This window comes from Neomonachus schauinslandi, chromosome 9 (genome assembly GCF_002201575.2).
Source record: "Neomonachus schauinslandi chromosome 9, ASM220157v2, whole genome shotgun sequence".
Taxonomy (NCBI): domain Eukaryota; kingdom Metazoa; phylum Chordata; class Mammalia; order Carnivora; family Phocidae; genus Neomonachus; species Neomonachus schauinslandi.
In genome coordinates, this window is record NC_058411.1 from 57,402,291 (window position 1) to 57,412,221 (window position 9,931).

Consider the following 9,931-nt stretch of genomic DNA (forward strand, 5'->3'; position numbering starts at 1 on the left):
GTAGAGGGGCGCCTGGGTGGCTCAGTCAGTTAAGCGTCTGCCTTCGGCTCAGGTCATGATCCTGGGGTCCTGGGATCGAGCCCCACGTCTGGCTCCCTGCTCTGTGGAGAGCCTGCTTCTCCCTCTCCCTCTGCCTGCCTCTCTGCCTACTTATGCTCTCTATCTGTCAAATAAATAAAATCTTTTAAAAAAAAAGTTCTTGGTAGAAAGATTTCCACTGTAATATATAAGCTACAAAATTCAAGATAAATTCCTATTACGTTTGGTAAAACCCTCCAAAGTTTTTCTTCTTTTGCAAAAATGAGTGCAAATGGTTGAATGATGGTGCACATTGGCATCAGATCCATTGGTTTCGAACAAATGTTCAGTTATAGATTAAGGCATTTGAATACTGCTGTTTTAATTTTGGCCATGCAAGACAAACGTCTTCTGTTACTTTACAGGTGTTATTTGACTTTGATTCTTCAGTGTATATGTCTTTTTTCTTACATTTTGTTATTGCATATTTAATTGCCTTCTCTGTAGTTTCTATGTGCTGATCTAAAGCTTAGTGTCTCACTATACATTGTTCAAGCCTGATTTAGACTGCTAGTAACTACTTTGAGTTTTGACTAACCTCATCTGAATCTTTACACCAAGAAAAATCTCTAAATTTTGCCACTGATTTAATGGTTTATTTTCTTGGTTAGTCTTTTAGTTTTAAAACAAACAGCAGTTAATAAAGACAAATTTTACTTGTAAAGATATTCAAATTCAGTAAAAGATTCCATGTAGGCACTAAAAATGTGCACTTGGAAAAATTACACTTCAAAGTTCACACTTCGTTTTTGCTGTTTTAACATTATCCACAAACAAACTCCCAAGTTTAGATTGAGAGAATTGTTTCCTCATCTTTGCAATTACTAGGCTAGTGTGGTTTACTTGAACCTACTGTTTAAATTTAGTACCATGGGTATTGAAGAAACAAACTCTCCCCACCTACACCTAGGGAGCTGAAATGAATTAAAATGTGTTACTAACTTACCCTCCAAGTTGAAGGGTTGTCTATGTATGTTGGGACTGGACTCAGATATATCTAACTGGGAGTCCTCTGAATTAAGTTGCATACAGTATAATGTTTATTAAAGGATAAAGCATTCAACTCAAGAAAATAAAAAAACAAATCTAAAGAAAGAAGAAAGGAAATAATGATAAAATTAGATTTTTAATGAGATAGAAAACAAAACAAAAATCAATGGAGATGTTCCATAAAACAAAAAAGAGAAGAGCTTAAAAGTCTTTTTTTTTTGTTTTTAAGATTTTATTTATTTGACAGAGAGAGACACAGTGAAAGAGGGAACATAAGCAGGGGGAGCAGCAGAGGGAGAGGGAGAAGCAGGCTTCCTGCCGAGCAGGGATCCCGACGCGGGGCTCGATCCCAGGACCCTGGGATCACGACCCGAGCCGAAGGCAGACACTTAACGACTGAGCCACCCAGGCGCCCCAAAAAGAGCTTAAAAGTCTTAAACCCATTTCTAAAGCTAAGAAGGAAATTGAGTATCAACCCATCTTCTGAATAGTAAAATAGTGTTTTTTTAAATGGAAGTCATAGTAATCATTTAAAAATTTTTGTTCAGTCCAATTAAGAAGCATAATTGTTTAGTTGTTTAATGACCAAGCCATCTAAAATTTTTCCTCCAATGAATTTCAGGGAACATTAGATGTTACAATCATACATTTCCTACTCAGGAATGTAGAAGTAGTTTCAAACTAGAGAAATTGTGGAATCTTGGAGTTCAAAGAGTCCATTGAGGTCAAGCCCTATCTCTTTATCCAATTCAAGAATTCCCTGTCAATATCCCAGATGGTTGGTCATCTGACCTCTGTATACAGAGCACTTTCAGTGACAAGTAAAACAAGATAGCTGTAAATTGCTGAATGCTACAGATGACTTAACACTTAGAGAAAAGATAATGTTAGTGAATTGGGAAGGAATAACATGCCACATACCGGAATAAGCCTTGACCGGAATTTGATGGAGAACATTTAAATCTGTTTTACACAACACATTCTGAGGGATGATAATCATTGACCTACAAAGCCATCTGGCGCTCTCTGATACTGTCATTAAAAGAGAGCGGGCAACCCATAATGCAGGAGGTGTTTGCCAATTTAGAAAAACGCTTCTAAGCAGGACATGGTGCACTCACTTTCTAACAGAGCACTGTGTGTTTTCCAACAGCAATAACCAGAGTATTTAGGTAGAGAAAAGTGCATTGCAGAGACAAGTGGCGTGAGTCTGTTTCCTATAGGAAATGTGGCTTGCTCTCCTGGGGAAAGGGCTGTTTTCTGATCTGTGTCAAGGTCTCGCTCAGCTGCCTTACCCGGGTGAAGCAGCCACAGAATGATCCTTATGTATATGTTTAACCTGTTCTGCTGTTTGTTTTGGCAAAGTAGGGAGATCCATAAAATCAACAATTTTTGTAGGGGTTAGAGATTTTTCTGAGAAACAAATCTGGAGATTACTTTTGAGTTACAGTAAGGATGTCATTTTGAAGTGATAAGTATACTGATTAAAGAACCTCCGAAGTGAGGGATCGCATTTCACTTTATTTAGTGCGTTAGAGCAGATAGTCCCTGTCTTCAAGGCAGTTTAAAAATAACTTAATCTGCAAGGGTTTAAAAATTAATCTTCAAAAAATCCTTGTGAGATGCTGAGAGGTCAAATATTTTGCGTGTTTGGAAAACATTGGTGAAGAGGTAAAATTCAACAGAGACGAATCCTAGAGCAGTACTTCTCAAACTTGAACATACATAGGAATCACCTACAGAAGATCATTAAATGCAGATTTTTTAAAAAAGATTTTATTTATTTATTTATTTGATGGAGAGAGAGACATCGAGAGAGGGAACACAAGCAGGGGGAGGGGCAGAGGGAGAGGGAGAAGCAGGCTCTCCGCAGAGCAGGGAGCCCTATGCGGGGCTCGATCCCAGGACCCTGATGACTGAGCCACCCAGGCGCCCCTTAAATGCAGATTTTAAAGTAGGTCTGAAACGGAGTCTGAGATTTTGCATTTCAAACAAAGTTCCCCAGGATACCAGTGGTGCTTTCTGGACCACAATTTAAATAGCAAGTTCTGCTAAAAGCAACATTTTCACCATGTGTTGGGACTTCCACACAAAGAAGTCCAACAGTCAGTCGGAAATGTGCATTCTGGAATCAGGAGACTCAGGTTTGGGAACCATAAGCCTAGAATTGATAGCTGAAGCTATGAGATTAGATGAAGTTGCTTTTATTAATTATTTACTAAGTGCTAACAAGGTATGTAGGGAGCACAGTTAGACAGTCTTCCTCTGTTGAGCACGGATTATGCCATCATGTATGGTCTCTTGCAGTGTTTAATTCTAAAATTCTATTTTTAATGAGAACATTAAGCCAACTGATTTATCCAATATATCTTTTTCAGCAAGGAAGTATTTCTATTAAAAAGGCTATCAAGTTACTGAAATATTAATAGTAGTACAATATCATGTGACCAAAGAGAATGTTTTCATTGAATCCTGGGTTTTGATAATACCCAGGATTAAGTTCTGTATTTTAACAGGTGTTTTGAAAAAATAAGATTCTGAGTAATAAACTATGAAATGGCTTAGTTAACAGCTGTCTTTAATTATTTTAAGAAGAAACGTCCCATTTTTTTAGGACCATGAAATAGACTGCCAAGGCATATTCTGAAATGTTCTTAATTAAGTATGTTTATTAGTTGCTTAGATCCCCATATGGATTAGGGTAGACACGGATCTTCCTGGAGTTAGAAAAATAAATTTGACCGTCTGAGCAGACTTTAGACCAACAGACTACTGATTTGTGTGTGTTGTGTCTTCTCATCTGCTTATATATTTATAGTGAACCTTTTCAATTATGTTTACTTACTGAGTGTCATACACACTCTTGACATGGCTTATTGTAAATGACTCTAATGATTAGCTTCCATTTGGAGTCTAAAGTCCAGCACCATTTCAGGGAACTAATGTTTTATTATTGCCGGTCCCCTGGCAGGAACATTCACGGCGCCCACTGTGCTTACTCAGCCTCTACCGGTGACAGCTACATCTGCTTCTCCATCTGCACCTTGCAGTTTTAAGTCTATATCATTAGCTGTCTGTAAAACTTAAGAATCTGACTGTATCTAATGAAGGAAGCTAACTACATTGAAAAAAAATCTCCACCTTTCTGCAGGACCTTCCACACAATAATAGTTCTGTGGAATGATGTGGGGATTTCTTATGATTAAGTAGATGATGAGGCTGTGATTGTCAAATAGTTACACTTAACCATGTCCAAAGAATACTTTCATTTATTAAGAATAATAATCACAAAATATGTTTAATAATGATGTAGCTGTGATATGGGTTATATAAGGCTCTGTTTCTGTCATAGATAAAATCCATTTGTATAAAGAAAACCTAAAGTTACCACCAGAGAGGAAGAAAACCAAATCCTTACCATAGCGTATGAGGCATGTCAATCATCGCATGTGCTACATTGAAGATGCGCTCCCACTTGCAGCCCTCTGCTGAGCTGAGCAACCAGCCCCAGTCTCTTTCCTAAGCAAAGAGATGGGATCAAATTTTCTAAAGGCACTTAATCCACAGACTGGCTGGTGAGCTATGAAATGAGTTGGTGTGAAAAACTTTCCCCTGTAAGGATAATGGTAACTAACTAGACCTCTAAAAGTTGAATAGGAAACTCCAGAGAATAGCAGCCGTTCTGTAATGAGAGGAAAAATGATAGAGGAAAAACAAGAAGTGGAAGAAGCACACTGGTGGTGGAACATTAGGGTGAAGATTCATGAACTCTGGCTCGGAAATGGTTCCTATTTTGCCTTGAATCCTGTAGAATGGCTATTTCTAGAATCCTTTCACCCTGATTCCCAAATGTGCCCTTACAGCAAATCCCCATTATCTGAGAAGAACTAAACTTACTGGCGAAATAAAGATCACAGTGGCCATGATGATTTACCTTTTGACCTGATATTGCAAAGAATAGGGATTCAGTACTCATGAAACTAATCAGACGAAGACAGAGTGTGCCACATTTGGACACAGTCCCAGGAGATGCAGTGTTTTATCTGTCCAGGCAGCGGATTCAGGTGTCTTTCTAACACTACCCAGCAGGATTACTAATTTACAGCTTTCTGACAACAGAAGCCTTAATATCAATGAGTAATGGGAGTTACATATGATTCGCTCCACATCTTTGTAACTAGTATATTGAATGAGGAGGCTCGTGAGCCATAATTATGAAAGTTATTGTATTTTGTCTCTGACTGTCCCTTTGAAGGTGTTCAATGTGTGTAGTTTCCCACCCCTCAGCCACTCGACGGACACTGTAGCAGGGTGATCATTTTGGGGTGACTCTCACCGAATAAACTTAAAGATCACTCCAAGTCATAGACAGCCCCACTCACTAGTGACCAGGTCCTATGCTAGGTGGGAAATATGCATCACCTCATTTATATTTCTGCCTGATGGCCTTACAACTCACTCTGGAACCTGCTGTCCATGTTATCTTGACATCTTAGTCCAAGCCACTTGCCGCATATTTATCCATCAGAAGAGTGTGAACGGTACACACACAGAGAATCCCATGGTCAGTCTGGTTCTTCTCTTAATCAGCATGTCTTGGAAATAATTATGTTTTCTGACACATTCTTTGCCCAGATTTTCTCCTGGGTCCCACCCACTCAACTCTTCCTCTGCAGTCTGTTTCGTGATACATAGTTCTGACTGTAGAACCTTTATTCCTAGTTACAGGATTTGCTTAGAAACTGCTCAAGGTAAACCTTAGGAGCTGAATCTTCAACCAATTCTTATGAAAGGCTATGCTTGCCTCTAAAACGCTGGACAAGGCCATCTGCCTGCTTTTCTTATTAATGAGAATGGTGGACACGACACACCAGCTTTCTGTAGAATGTTGTGTGGTTATGTTCTTCTCCGCCTGCTGGGTCTGTCCTGCTGGGTGGGGATTCTTTGTGGGCTGGAGCCATGGAAAGTGTGTTTGGGTGACGAGAGTCCCTCCCTGCCTGGAGTCAGGACTAAAAATGGACCCTCTTTTTCACAACTCGAGGACATGTTGTGTAGCATCAGTAAGTGTTTCTTGACAGTTGTAACTAAAAAAATAGCTCAGAGATACTACCATTCAATCACTTTATATGCAATAGCATGTAGGTTAGGTAAGTGTTCAGAGACTAGAGATACAAATGATTTATAGAGCAGTGCTTTGTGCTAAAAATATTAGTTGCTGATGATTCTAAAAAGTTAGAACTAACCTACCAGTCAGATAATCTGCAGGGAGGAAGGCATATTTAATCATTCATCCTATCAATGAAAGATTTGCTATGTGTTAGATGACTCATACAGAATATATTTGTCATTTGTTTCTGAATCTGGTGATTTCACAAAATTAATAAACTTGTATTTCTAGCCAATTCTTTACTATTAAATTTTAGAAGGATGTGAAACAAGACTTGTCAAGAAATAGGGTTCCCTGGGTGGCTCAGTCGGTTAAGCATCTTGACTCTTGGTTTCGCCTCAGGTCATGATCTTCGGGTCCTGAGATCAAGTCCTGTGGTGGGCTCCGCACTCAGCTGGGAGTCTGCTTGAGAGATTCTCTCCCTCTGCGCCTCCCCCTCCCCCTGCTCGCGCTCTTTCTAAAATAAGTAAAATCTTTTAAAAAAAACTTGACAAGAGACAAAAATTATTCTGTGCTCTTTTTTTTCTGTTGAGGAATGTGTCATTATATTTCTCTATTATTTTCACTTTCTACTTATTTGTGGAATTGCTGAACTAGCTCTTGAATTGAGTGAACATTTTAATTCACTCTGAGTTTTTATATTAAGCCTTCAGTGAACAAAGGAGAGTCACTAAAGGAAGAAATAAATAATAATATAATAAAAATAGCAAGGAAAGCATTTCAGAGAAACAGGTTAGAAAATGCTAAAATAAATTTCAATGGAGGTGACTACAGCTTACAGGCCTAATAACACTTTTTCACCTCAGGGGGTCAGTAGCTATTATGTAACTGGAAACTCAAATCCTGTTTTAATATCTTTCTCCTCCAATTTAAATTCTGAACTTTTCTAATTTTTATGTGACATTTTTTCTATCAACACCCATGCTTTAGTATTTGTTTTTTGAAACCTAATCCTGACTCCTGTCTGAAATAATTGGACCCCAAAAGTAAAACATAGTTTGTTGAAAGGGCACAAAATTGAAGAGTATGACTTTAATTCCACATCATGCAAGACAAGCTTTCAAAATCTGAGTTCTCAGAAGAAAATTATAAATACATGAAATTTTTTATTTGTTCTGTAAATCAATTCTTTTAAAAGCAGCAATTGTACAGTAAGAGAGGCTGGGTTGGGATTTTGAGGTCACGCACCATCCTAGCATCTCTAGATGTGACCACATTTTTTTTTAAAAGATTTGTTTATTTTTAGAGAGAGTGCTTGGGGGCGGGGGGAGCGCAAAGGGAGAGGAAGAGAGAATCTTAAGCAGACTCCATACTGAGTGCGGAGCCCAATGCAGGGCTCGATCTCACCACCCTGAGATCATGACCTGAGCGGAAATCAAGAGTCGGTGCTTACCACTGAGCCACCCAGGTGCCCCGTCTCTTGACAAGTTTTGTTTCACATCCTTCTAAAATCATAGTACCTACCTCATAGTGTTGTGTGAGGATTAAACGATTGAGTGCTTGTAATGTGCAGTCAGGCCTCCCATGACAATGATGACAGCCAACACTTGCAGGGCATTTAATAAGTGCCAGGCAGTGGGTTTTTTTTTTTTAAGATTTTATTTATTTGAGAGAGAGACTGTGGGAGTGTGCATGAGTGTGCACGAGCCAGGGGAGGGGGAGAAGGAGGGCAGAGCCCTGTGGGGCTCGATCCCAGGACCCTGAGAACCCGACCTGAAGCCCCCCCCCAGGCGCCCCCCAGGCAGTGTTCTATGTGCTAAGGATAACCTCTAAGACAGACACTATTATAATTCCCAGTTTGCCAATGAGGAAACTAAGGTACAGAGTGGTTAAACAACTTACTCAAGATCACATGCTATTTAGTGGTAGACTAGAGATTAAGTCCAGATAGTTTTTTCCAGAATCCATGCTCCTTTTTTGCTCTGTTCGCTGAGGGTGATTAAAATTCCTGTGGAGCTTGTAGTGGTCCTGAGATAAGGGAAGTGTGTTGGTGGAGGTCATTGAGAGGTCGTGACCTCCAGTTGACCTGTGAGCTGGCCCCAGGCAATTGACGGCTCCTCATCCCCTCCTTGTCCTTGTAATGTAGATTCCGCCCGCCATTCCCTCTTTAGGCCCTGTTTCTGTAACACAGCCTTGATTGGTGTTACCTGAGCCCAGCTAAGGCAGTTGTAGAAACTTAAGATTCTGGTGAGTGGGTGCAGAGATCTACTCCGCTTGCGGCCACCGAAGACGAGCCTCGTAAGTTCCCTTGCTTCTTAGGGGCAGAGGGAGAGGGAAAACAGACGCCCCGCTGAGCAGGGAGCCTGATGTAGGGTTCCATCCCTGGACTTCCCAATCTGGAGTGGCCTGCCTCCTTTTTCAGTCTCTCCTTGGCCTCTGTGTATGGGGGCAAGTTTACAAGCCACAAAGGGTCATTTGGACCTCACCGACTTCTGGCTGGAAGGCAGTCCCATTTGGTCTTTGGCCATCAGCCTTTTCCTCACTGTGCGTCACTTCTGTAACTTCTGGCCTATTTTTCTTGGTGATGCTCCGGGAAAGTCCGGCTGTGACCCCTTGCTGATCAGGCTCCCACACCTGCTCACACTGGTCCTCCTGGCCTTCCCAAAGTCAGCGGGTCCACACTGGCCACTGGGTGCGGGCCATCGCCGCTCTAAGCTGAGATGACCTCTTGCTCAGTGTGCTGATTTTCAGGTACCTTCTGCATCTTTCATTAAGAGTGTAGGCGGTCATTTCAATTGTGTAATTTCTGCTCCCAATTAATACCTGGGAAAATACAGTAGATAAAACTGGTGAGACAGATGGGGGTCAGATCCTGAAAGGCAATGTATCTTCAGAGCAGAAAAGTCTGAAGGGTGGTAAGGCTGGATGTAATCAACAGGGGGGCACATGGGAAGGACTTGTGGTCATCTAGGCAAGACGGGTGATGCTTGGAGGAGGGTAGTGGACATGGGAGGGAGAGGAGAGAGGCAGCCTGTGCCCGGAGGTATCTCATTGTAGCTAGAAAATTCACACGTCTTCTTTATTTTTTAACAACTTTATTGAGGTATGTTTGATATATAAAAATTGTGTGTGTTTAAGGTGTGCAACTTGATGTTTTGATATATGTATACATTGTGAAGAGATCACCACAACCCAGCTAAATAACTTACCCATCATCTCTACGTAGTTACCATTTTGTATTTGCGTGTGTGGTGAGAGATTTAAGTTGATATCTATCCTCTTAGCAAATTTCAAGTATACAAGCAGTATTGTTGCAATTTCCTTCTTTTTTTAAGGCTGAATAATAGTTTATTGTGTGTGTGAAATATATATATATGTAAGATTGAACTGTTAATCAGCCTTAAAAAAGAAGGAAATCCTGCCATTTTCAACGATATGGATGAACCTGGAAGACTTTACACTAAGTGAAATAAGCCAGACCCAGAAAGACAAATACTGCATACTTAAATAAATAAAATCTTTAAAAAAAAAAAAGAGTAAGTATGAGATTGAGCCCGCATAGGGCTCCCTGCTCAGGGGGTTCTGCTCAGGATTCTCTTCCTCTGCCCCTCCTGTATGCTCATGCATGCACGTGCGCTCTCTCTTTCTCAAATAAGTAAATAAATCTTAAAAAAAAAAAAAGAACCATCTTTGGGGTTATTTATCAATTTCATTTTCTTATTCATTATTTTCTTCTTTTATTAATTCCTTCTTTGT